Here is an 11,678-nt window from a genome sequence, read left to right as displayed (position 1 = left end):
CAAATCGGATATATTGACATCTCTTGTCGCCTCCAAGGATGTCAACGTTACAAAACCCACGATCACTGTCATGACCTAATGCATGTTACTCTCTCTTGAACCATTAAAAGGTCATAAAGCATGCTCTGTGAAGCACGAAACACGAAAGGAAGCTACAACCCTTATTCCGAACTTTTGAAAAATAGCATTTACACATGATTCTATGAAGCTTGAAATGAAAAGAATGAAGGTAGCAACATATAATATCCAGAAAACTTCTCAGCAGCCTTTCTGTAAATGGCAGAAAAATTAGGGACTTCGTTCGATAAGTACCCTTTTCACTTTGGACCCACGGTTTCTAGGGAATATCCTAGAGGAATCTTCTGCTAGAATTGCTAAAAAAACAGCTTCAATATTACAGACAGGTGCACACTGACACAAGAAACATCAATGAAAAATATAATTGAAAATATATAATAGGATCTGCACTTAACACACGGCATTTGGATTATATAAATAAATTAATTTTTTTTATAAAAATTAAAAAAAAAAAATCTGCTGATGAAAGAGAGTAGACCTTGACTTAAAAAAAAATCTCAAGATGGGCAACAACTTTTTTAGTTGACGGCATTCACTATGGCCGGTGGATTTGAAAACCCTGGATTTCTAGTCCGACCTCTCCCCCACCGGCTGCAGTTTTTCAATGTGAGACGGATTTGAAATCTGTGGATCTGAAATACACTGTTTGTTTAAACAGTGGACCTCTCCTAACGTAGTTTTAGTACCAGTTTCAGATCTTAGATCTGAAATTCTCAAACTTAACTTAAAGGCCATGGAAGCACCTTTGGTCAATTGGCTACACTATGAAAGATTCCCCATTTTACTTGTGTAGAAATGGAGGCAACAGCTGCCAACTCTCTCTCTTACACAAACACACACATGCGTGCATGCACACACACACACACACACTCTCTCTCTCTGCTTCCTGGGTTATGTATATATTTTTGGTGTATTTGATACTGTGGGTACAAATGGATTTGATGTGGTCAAGCCTCATTGGATACAAATTTAAATCTAAAAGCTCCAGACTTAGCTCCCAATCTAAACTTGTTTAAATAAGATCCTACAGCTAATAGTTGGACCCCAATTGAGAAAACCACACACACACATACACATATATACGTATATATATGCAGGGGTGGAGCTAGGATTTTTTTATCGCATGGGCCAAACTATAGTTTCAAAATTTTAACAGAGGCTGAAATAGAATTTTTTTCAATTTTTTGTATATATATTAAACTAAAATTTTTTATATTTGCATATAAATTTTTAAAGTTTTTAAAATTTGAGGGGGGCCGAAGGCCCCTGCGGCCCTCCCTTCCCTCCGCCCTTGAACGAGGAAAGGAAGTGCCACAATTTAGTGAATATTCTTGAAGCTATGATTAGCTTGACTTGAAAAATGTGAAGGCATAAACAAAGATGGATTCTCTAGAATGGAAAGAAGTAAAACATTTATGTGTCTTCCACTATGGTGGCATAAATGGAAGCACCCACTGAGAGGAGACCATGGTGGAACCTTTCTCCCAAGAAGAAAATGCTTCCATGTCTGATTTTTATAGTGATTCAAATCTTTGACAATTAGGACCTTCTGCCTCACAATGGTTTAATTTCTTCTGGCTGCCCAAAAGATGAAGGAGGCAAATGGGCCCAATGCAATTTATATTTATGCAGTCGTGTTTGATTCAAACATGACTTGATCACATGCATATTACTACCTTCACCAAACCAACGTGAAATATCTTGTTATTGACTGAGCAGCTTGGCCCACAGACTGCCTTCTCTTGGAAAGTGAATTATCAATGTCATTTTCATTCATATAGGGATGTAAATGGTTCCGATTTCGGCTGATTGAGATCTATCAGACAGATATTTATTGTTCAAACAAACAGTGGATTTTAGATGCACGGTCTTCAAGTCTTCTTTGCATTAAAAAACCATGGATTTAAGATCCAACCTGGCCCCTCACCGGGGTAGGTGCACTCGTTCAAAAAATCGAAGACATAATCTAAAAGAATTAAGCAGCACTAAGCAGATTATTAAGGGGCACATAGTTTGTTGGAGCCGAACAATATGAAAATATCTGAAATTTTGTGGGACTGTGTGGGCAACTGCCTACACGTGGCTCCGCCCGTGAGCAGGTGGTTGGTTTCGGGGTCCAATGAGATCCACGTTTTCAAATCTTCATGGATCTGATTGCCTGCCTTGGGATTCCTTTTACTTTTAACGGGATTTAGAGTGAGGTCTTATTTTTTTGAAACTGGATTTGGATCTCACCAAAGATTCGTCATTTATATGTAACTGGGTCCGAACTTTATTAGTTCTCAGTTGGATATGGGACTCAAATTCAGATTCAGTTATGAAGCTGCATACCAAATTCAATTTTTCTTGTTAGTGTTATTTGAATTTCTTTACAATGGAGCTGGTATTTATTATTTTTTATCAGTAGGCAGTTTTTTGAGAATTTGTAAAAGTTGACCGGTGATTTGTTATTTTCTCCAACAATACTGTGTAGATGATACTTTTTCAAAAATGCATTTCGCTCCAAACTAAGTTTCTTTATCTCAAGGCAAGTTTAGCTAGAAATTCTTGTTTATTTTTAGCTTGGTGTTAAAAAGAATATTTTTTCATAAGAAATTGAAAAATAAAAATTGGCACATTTTCTAAGGCCATACCAACCCCAGCCGGAAGCCAGAGAGTAAAGTTTTTCAAGGTTTTGTTGATTTTTGCTACTAGATTTCGATGATTTGATTTGACTTTTTAACATATTTTAGCTGTCCTATCTCGAACACAAATCAGGTTGCCGCCCTACTAACCAAACTTCTTTAGTTGGTATTGGCCGGAAAAAGTCGGCCGGAAAAAAGATGAAAAGTGACGGTGCCACCTACGAGCCAGAGGATCACCGGCCCCCTGGTTTGTCATAATTCTCAACCAAAGTCATCCAGAATCTTGCTTTTTTAAGTTACAGATTCGTACGTCCGTTCCCCTCGATCTAAATTTCTAATCTGGCAGCCACTTAGCCAGAATGTCCTTTGACAAAGCGTCACAGAAATATCTATTTCTTAGCAGATCTTATTGACCACAAGTTTTTTCTCGGATATAATATTTCGACCTTAGAAAAAAAGAGAGAGGAGAAATATAATAATTTTTTAAAAATTTAAAAATCCTAAGAATTAGAGAAAGGAATGTTTTCTTTTTGGTGGATTTATTGTGATTATTGACTGATGAAGGGATCAAACAATGGTCGCTGGTGTTCGGAGATAGCATTTTCGCATTTTCCGGCCGGCAATGTGAAAGTTCACCACTTTCTCAGCCAGTGTTTGGCCAGGAAAGCGGACGGCGAATTTAGGAGTTGAAGGGAGAAAAAAGGGAAGCCGCTTTGGTTGGGTCGTGGAAAATATTCCGAACTAAGTTGGACGCAATCATTTCGTGTGTACCTGAGAAATTATCATGGGAATCTTTTGTCGGCGTTTGGTTTGGCCAACATCAGCAGGGAAAGGGAAAGGGAAAGGGAATTTCTGTGACTGCTTTTCCCAAATAAAAAAAGGCAAGGATGAGGCTTCCGCAAGAGGTGAGACCAAAGAAAACAAAAACCTACATGTAGGTACCTAATCTTCTTTTAATTCCAAAATAGGACACACTTTCGTCAACTTTTTTTATCTAATGTTTTCCTTTCTTTTTAAAGTCGTTGTGTTATGAAAATTATGATTTTTTTTACTTAGCATCACCATTAAGCCTGGGCACCAGGTCGGGCTGTTGCTGGATACCCAGTACCTGGCCCGACTTGGGCCCAGAAAAAGGAACTTGGGCCGGGCCGTTTTTTTTTTATTTTTTTATTAATTTATATATATTTGTAATATTTTATTATGATTAATTATATTTATATAATTTTTTATTTAAAAATATATTTTTAAATTTAATCTGGCTGGATTCAGACTTGAGTTTTTCGAGTCAGGCTGGGCCCAAACCCGAGTTTTGGATGTCGAACTAGCCGATGCCCATGCCCAGGCTTAATTACCATCAAAAGAGTAAAATGACAAGCTTCCAGTCCCAAATTATAGCTTGTGATTCTTTTTTTTTTTAGTTTGAAATATAACATATATTTTAAATAAGACCATACATAATATATAGAAGACCAAGAAAAAAAGTGGAAATTTGGGTTTGCTTTGGAGTATGAGGAGTTTATTTTGAATGCATTATGGTGTTCCTTCTTTCCTTAAATAGATTAAGATTTTCTCATTATCTTATAAATATAAATAAGAAATCAGCGGATACGAGACAAAATGTATCGTCTTTGCGACTCGATTCACTATAAATCTATCATTAAACTAATAATCTTATAATGACAGCATTTTGACAAATATTTTGACAACCTTTTCAACTCCCATATCATTCATGTCAAAGCTTAACAAATAAACTATGTCAAAGCTCTGCTTCACTGATAAGATACTACTAAGAGTCAATAATAGTAGCGGAGTTAGAAATTTTTAGCCCAGAGACAAAAGATTGTCCAAACAAGCGTACATGTATCTCCGCCACTGGTCGCGGGCATCAAGGATACTATTTATGACAGTTGAATTGTAACTACTTGTCTCACAACGCACCTTGATTTCATACCAAACACAAATTCGCTAAATCAGATGAGATCCTACCAGACCAATTATTTGTCACATCTTGTGAAAACTGCCAATTCAAACGCCTAATAGGACAGCATCATGCACCATCTTGCTGCAAGATATGACTTTTTCTTCCAGTTTGCTTTGTTGGTTGGTTGTGACTTGAGAGAGAGAGAGAGAGAGAACTGATGTTTTGTCATTTCTTGATAATAAGTTTCATTTGCAAGTAATTCAGTATGATTTTGTTTCTTAATAAGGATTACACTTCATAAAAAGAAGTGTCAAATGAGCTTGGAGTAAACTTTTATTAACTTGAAGAGCAAAAGTCATTAGATAATCAATAAATAAGAAGATAAAATAATAATTTGATGGAATATTGAACCCCACCTAGGTTTCGACGTAGCCTAAGACCTCGAAGTAGAGAGAATTGGAGGCCTTTGAATTTTCTTCGGGTGGTGGGTAAGCCTGGGTGCTCGGCCTGACTCAAAAAACTTGAGCCCAAGCCCCGCCCAATTACATTAAATTTTTTTAATATAAAATAATACATAAAAATAATTAATTGTAATAAAATATTCTCAATATATATAATAAAAAATTAAAAAAATAATTATCGAGCCTGATTCGAGCTTATCGAGCTCACCCAGGTACTGGGTACCCGGCGACGGTCAGACCCGGTGACTAGGCTTAGTGGTGTGGTGTTATCCAACTATATTGAAGAAAAAAAAGACTGGTAAGTACCAACTTCATCGTGAGCCTTTATTTTACAAATTTTATAACAAAATGGCCGTTACTAAAGAAATTCAGAAAGAGGGGCATCTTTTAGCATTACGACTAAAAAGTAGGTCTGAAATGGAAATTTCCATTCTTCCTTTGAAAAGTACAGGGTGCTTTTTGGAAAACCAAAAGGGAAAAAAAAAAGAACTGTGGGTTTTGCTGGGAAACGTCACGCCGACTTACCCGCCCAATCTTGCCGAACACGTCAAAAGAAATCGCGGTTAGGAGGGAGGAAGGACCCCACATTCTATGTGCCTTTTTGAATTATTAACAAATAATTGGGGGCTTTTAGTTGTGGGGGAAGGGCGTGATGTGTTGGGTAAGCTTCAACCATCAACAGCCTCATAATCTTCGCCTCCTCCCTTTACGCCACCACTTGAATTGAACGGTCAAACACCAACTCGCTAGTGCAAAATGTTATCATGCTAAAAAAAAAAAAAAATCATACACGTCAAATTTATAAATTTAGATTTTATAATATCTAAAAACGTGTTTGGATTAAGCTTAGGCATCGGACCGGCTCGACCTGATAAGGAGTTGGAACGGGACCGGCTTGACACCTGAAACCCGAGCTTGGCCTGATTAAATTTAAAGAATAATTTTTAATATAAAATAATATATAAATATTATATATATATATATATATATATAATAATAAATATAAAAAAAACATTATCAGGCCCAACCGAGTCGGCCCCACGCCCTTTTTTTTAGGCTCGGGCATGAGTCGGGTTGTGTACATGTAGGCGGCCTGGCCCGTGCCCAACCTTAGTTTGGATACACATTCAAAGCTGGGTTTTAGAGGTTACTTCCCTTTTGGGTGGAATAGAAAAGAAGAAAGGAAGGGATAAGAAGCGCCAGGGTGGAAATGTCTCCAGAGAGGAGAAGTCAAGGGAATCATTCAGGCAGGCGCTACAGTAAGTGCAGATAAGGGGGGAGAGAGATAGAGAGATGGGCTGTAAGAGAGACTCCTTAGTTATGTGGATTCTCACTTCGCAATACATTTTACTTTAAGCCATCTGACAACATTTGACATCCGGCAGATTTGAATGTCCAAATGTTCAAAAGTTGCTGGTTGCATAATGTTATTAAATTGATAAAATTAAAAATTTGGCATTTTAAAACACCATGAACTGTTGTTGCAGCATAAACTACATTTTGTATTTTTAGTCATCTGGCAACATTTGATGTCTGATAGATTTGAAAGCCTCTGTATATAAGAAAAGGAGACTATACGGTTTATTTTGGAATTGTGCTTATCCTTACGGATACATAGGGAGTGTCCGGAGGTAAGCTTTGCATGACCCGCCCCTACATGCAAGATTAGATTTTGGTATGCGATAACGAATGTCCTACTCATTATTTTGGTCCGACCCATGTAGAGTTCATGTATGGTATAATAAGTTTGCATGCTCTTTCATATATATGAATCTTGAGTGCATCCACTCATGGAGCAATACATAGTTTGTCGGCCAAGAGGTGTGTTAGTAGTCTTTAGTTTGATTTTTGTGGGTACTAAACAACTGTGTTTATAATGGTGGATTATAAGATCATAGTCGATAGGTACACCGTTGCAGCTACTGATGATGCTGACACAACCCAAGACCCACATTGACTTTGCAAGAGAGGGAGGTGGGGCCTTCGGGCTGCTCCCACTTATATGGAATCTTTAGTGCATCAATTATGTGAAAGATTATTCAAATAAAAAAAAAATTGAAACATTACATAGACACACAACACATGGTTGCTCCTCCTCTAACTATGAATCAGATACATTTGATCAATTAAATTAGACTGGAGCTTGTGGTAATCACACACATAATTCTCTAACAAACATGCATCACGATGTAAAGCATGTGACGCCATATTTTTTTTTGTTTCAATTAATGTGATGTGATTATATCTGGCATTTAATTATTGAATGTAAAAATCAAATCCATATTCACCTAAAGGTTTTCTTTCTTTTTTTTTTTTTTAAAAAATAAGAACATGATATTTTTGAAATATTTGCTTTAAGAATATGTTCAAAGTGCACAATATTATTCTTATTAAACATTTTTTTAAGAGTAGTTTGGCATAAGAGAATACTCTATGAGTGTCTCATGAATCTGTACAAGAATTAAGATAGATTCATGACATATTAGAACATGTATTTCATGAATATGTCTCAATCTTTTGGGTAAATTTATACGACAATAATATAGTACCTCTATTGTCAAATGAGTTTCGTTCTAGATTCCTAATTCTCTATGGAAGCAGACTCATGGGATATTCAGAAAGTGTTTTTTATTGTCAAACAAGTTGATATCAATAACTTATTGTTACTGTCTCGTGAATCTGCTTGAAATAGATATATGAAACATTTTTGAATCTAATCAATTTTCGAGTTAAATACGTGAGACAATAACATAAAGTTACTATTCCCAAAATAGTGACTGATGTGTCCGACTATGTCAAATAGGAAAACGATTCACCACACAATAATTCTTCGTCGCCATCATCTTGCCACCCGATGAATTGATTTTTCACCTGCAGCCATTAAAGCACCTTGACATAATTCATATTCTCTTTTCATGTAATCAATCTTAAACGCATCTAATACTCTCAATTTATCAAATAAGTTTTGAAAAAAAATGCATAGGCATAACATGAATCAATGCAAGTAGGTACTTGCAACATGCGCTTTTCCCTTTCTCTCGCAGATCGAATTCAATAAAATAAGAATGAGAATTTTTTTTTTATGCATTTAATCATCCGAGTTAGTTGAAATCTTTATGTGAAAAGATGAGTGCGATTCAACTTAGTCTGCTACCAACTTTGTCTCCTTGAACGTGCGCTGCATGTGAGAAGCTCACTGGAAATTACTGATCGATCGATTAAGAAAAGCACGCACACATGGAAAAAGCGAACCCCAAGGAAAAAAAAGACTCCATGATTCACTAAGGGCAGGTGGAAGAAGGTTCTATGAGAGTGTGTACTGCTTCTACCTACCACGTTGAAAAGGTAGAGAAACCCTAAAATCTCATTGGCTCTACCATTGATCCTTTTCACTTTTTTAACTCATGAATAATTTTTACTTTTTTTAAAAATAAAAAAATTTACTGTTTAATTTATGAGCTTTGGAACTTGTGCTTTATCATGATCTTATTTTTTAATTTGTAAATAAATGAATAGTAAATAAATAAATAAATAAATAAATTTATTTATTTTTGTTGGATTGTTGGGTCATCTTCACTGTGACTTGTTACCAACTACCTCCAATCATTTAATGCTCATTGGCATGCTCAATAACGTGTGTACCCGACAACCTTTCTTATCAGTACTCGATTCACTTTTCCACTTTTGGTTGAACCTCTATTGATGAATCATGAATCTAGGGCCACTTGGTTTGAGCACTTTTTTTTTTTTTTAAATCTTGATTTAATATTAGGAGAACTGTATAATCAGCAAAGTTTGTAGCTCGTTTTCTTTATAAGAAAATGAAGGGAAAAAAAACAAGAAAAGAGGATCGCCACAACGAATTTCTTTAATTGTTTGATGTGTTTTTAGAATTCCTAAAAATAAAAGAAGTTGTCATATTCTTGTAAGGAAAAAAAAAAAATTACAGATGTGATGTTTGTGGTTTTCTAAAATTTGGAACTAATGATTTTTTTGTTTGTCCCAATTACAGGAAGGCTGTCAAAGCCAACATGCTCAGCTGGCAAAAGGAAAAAGAAAGCTTCTTTTACTGTAGAACACAGAGAGAGGTGTTAATTTTGTTTACATAATTTAAGTTTTTTGAGAAATTTTTATTTGTGGGTCAATTTTCTATTTATATCTTCAGACAAAATCAGTTTTTCTGTTTTTTTTTTTTTTAAATAAGGGCCAAACTTTTTGCAAGTTGTCAAAACACAAACAGTTAGCTGTAAATTTTTTCAATATTACCTTGCCTTAGATAATGTTGTTACTGTTTCTCAAGTTATCGGTATGAAAACTATGACTTATTCAAACCTTTTGAAAAGTAGTCATTTTTAAAAATTATAAGCAAAAGATAGGCTTAAAAGAAAGAAATTTCCTTATACTTTTTCTTTTACTCCCCTTCAAAGTGAAAAAAAAAACTAAGGTAACAATGTTATGTTACAAGATTTGACCCTCTCTCTCTCTCTCTCTCTCTCTCTATATATATATATATATATATATATATATATGTGGTGAAATGGGGTTGGAAGGAAGAAGGAAATGAGACACATGGAGTTGGTTTAATCATTTGCCTCAATGTTAAATGCTGCCCCATCTTCACATGCCCCTTATTAAAGCATCTCATTCATTCCAATTTACTTATTAACCAGTTCATGTGCATTTCCCCATAAACAAAAATTGTCCCCTCCATCATCTTTTGTAGTAGAATTTTTTTTATGATGAGGGCCGAAATACAGTGTGAAAATTTTAACAAAAGTCGAAATATATTTTTTCAAAATTTTATATAAGATAAATAAAATCTTTTAAAATTTCACATAGAAATTTAGAAACAAAAATCTGTGGGGGGGGGGGGGGGGCGAAGGCCCACACAGGCCCCCACTAGGCTCGGGTCTTGCTCTCTTCATTTATTTACTCAACAACTTCCCTTCTCTTTCAATTGAAAATCCACTCTTCCTTAAGCCTCAAAATGGTCCTTTGGGTTTCACTGCCTTTAAAATGACCAATTTGCCCATCAAAGATTTCATAAATTTCTCCAGTCTTATCCCGACTCTGATTGTGTAGGCAATTGACCACATACAGCCACATAAATTTCTCCAATCTTATCCGGAGTCTGATTGGAGCATTGCCGCTCGAGGCAAATTACACGATCTGGTTTGAGGGTTTTGTCATTTTCTCTTTTTCGGTACCGAAAAAATGCTTCTAATCCGGGCATTCATCGGCTCATGTGAGCTTGTGTAGGCAACTGACCACATCCACCCACATAAATTACTTGTTTATATACTAATACCTTTCACACATTTACTTATTTATATATTAGTTGTCTTTTAAAAATTATTATTGAACGCCTAAGACCTCCAGAGATATTAGTGCTTTTCTGACAAAAATTTCTAGTTCAAATATGTATGTGTCGCATATTATAATTTTAACTAATTAAAAAAAACATAGAAATAAGATATAGGCCGACAAATTGTAATTTTGTATATATATTAGCATAACTATTCCATGGAGTGATACTGACAACACTGGTTGGCCATATTAGGATCAAGATTTTTGTTTTTATTTTTTTATGTAAAAATTATTTAACAAGAAACGAATGGGGAGTTGGGAGCACCACATGCAGGCATGCTCCCACCGAATTATTTATTGGAGGTTGGTAGGCTGAAACAACATGACCTCTTTGATAGCCTCCTCATCATTCTTTTTCAACTCTCTCTCTCTCTCTCTAGATCCGCCTCTCTCTCTCTCTCTCTCTCTCTCTCTCTCTAGATTGGAGATCCAAATTCCAGCACCCTTCAATTATTTATGTACTTTTTACTCCCAATAACGTGAGGAGACAGGTTACCTACCCACATCCAGATCTCTTCTACTCCCTACTGCTTATCCACAACTATGAATACAGAGAGAGAGAGAGAGAGAGAGAGAGAGAGAGAGAGAGAGAGAGAGAGAGATTTTATTAAAATTTTCTTTGACTTACTGTAATTGATCATTTCATTTCTTTATTTGAATTATGAAGATGAGTTCATCCTTTCATAACTTTAATGGTGCTCATCGTCGTTATGTAGTCAGCAAAATGTGAATTATGTTATTCAAAAACCACTAGGATGACAATTTCATTGGGGTCGCGCCTTTGTTTTTCTCCTTTCCTTTCCTAGAAGAGTCTGCATCGGAAAATTTAACCATCGCCGGCCAATCGTGAATGATTAGGCAAAAGGTCAGACATGAATACGACATCAGCCCTTAAAGATATACAGTTACTGTAAGATCTGAACATGGTATGAATGTCAAGCACATATCAATTATATTTACGGCGGGGTTCCTGAAGTATGAGAACCACCAAACATAAGCGTTTGCGTGTTTATGAATTTATGAATAGACAACAACTGATTGATCAAACAACTAATGAACAGATAGGAGTTTACAGTAACTTACAGAAGGTTGTACGATAATTATTCTTCAGTTGATTGCTTGTCTCTCTACATGGTATTTCTCATAACCACTGATTGAATGCAGAGTGCACATGAGTGATCATATTTCATTTGTATACACCACAGAAATCTCTTCTTTAATTTTCTA

The sequence above is a fragment of the Nymphaea colorata genome, chromosome 2 (genome assembly GCF_008831285.2).
Source record: "Nymphaea colorata isolate Beijing-Zhang1983 chromosome 2, ASM883128v2, whole genome shotgun sequence".
Taxonomy (NCBI): domain Eukaryota; kingdom Viridiplantae; phylum Streptophyta; class Magnoliopsida; order Nymphaeales; family Nymphaeaceae; genus Nymphaea; species Nymphaea colorata.
This window is presented reverse-complemented; position numbering follows the sequence as displayed.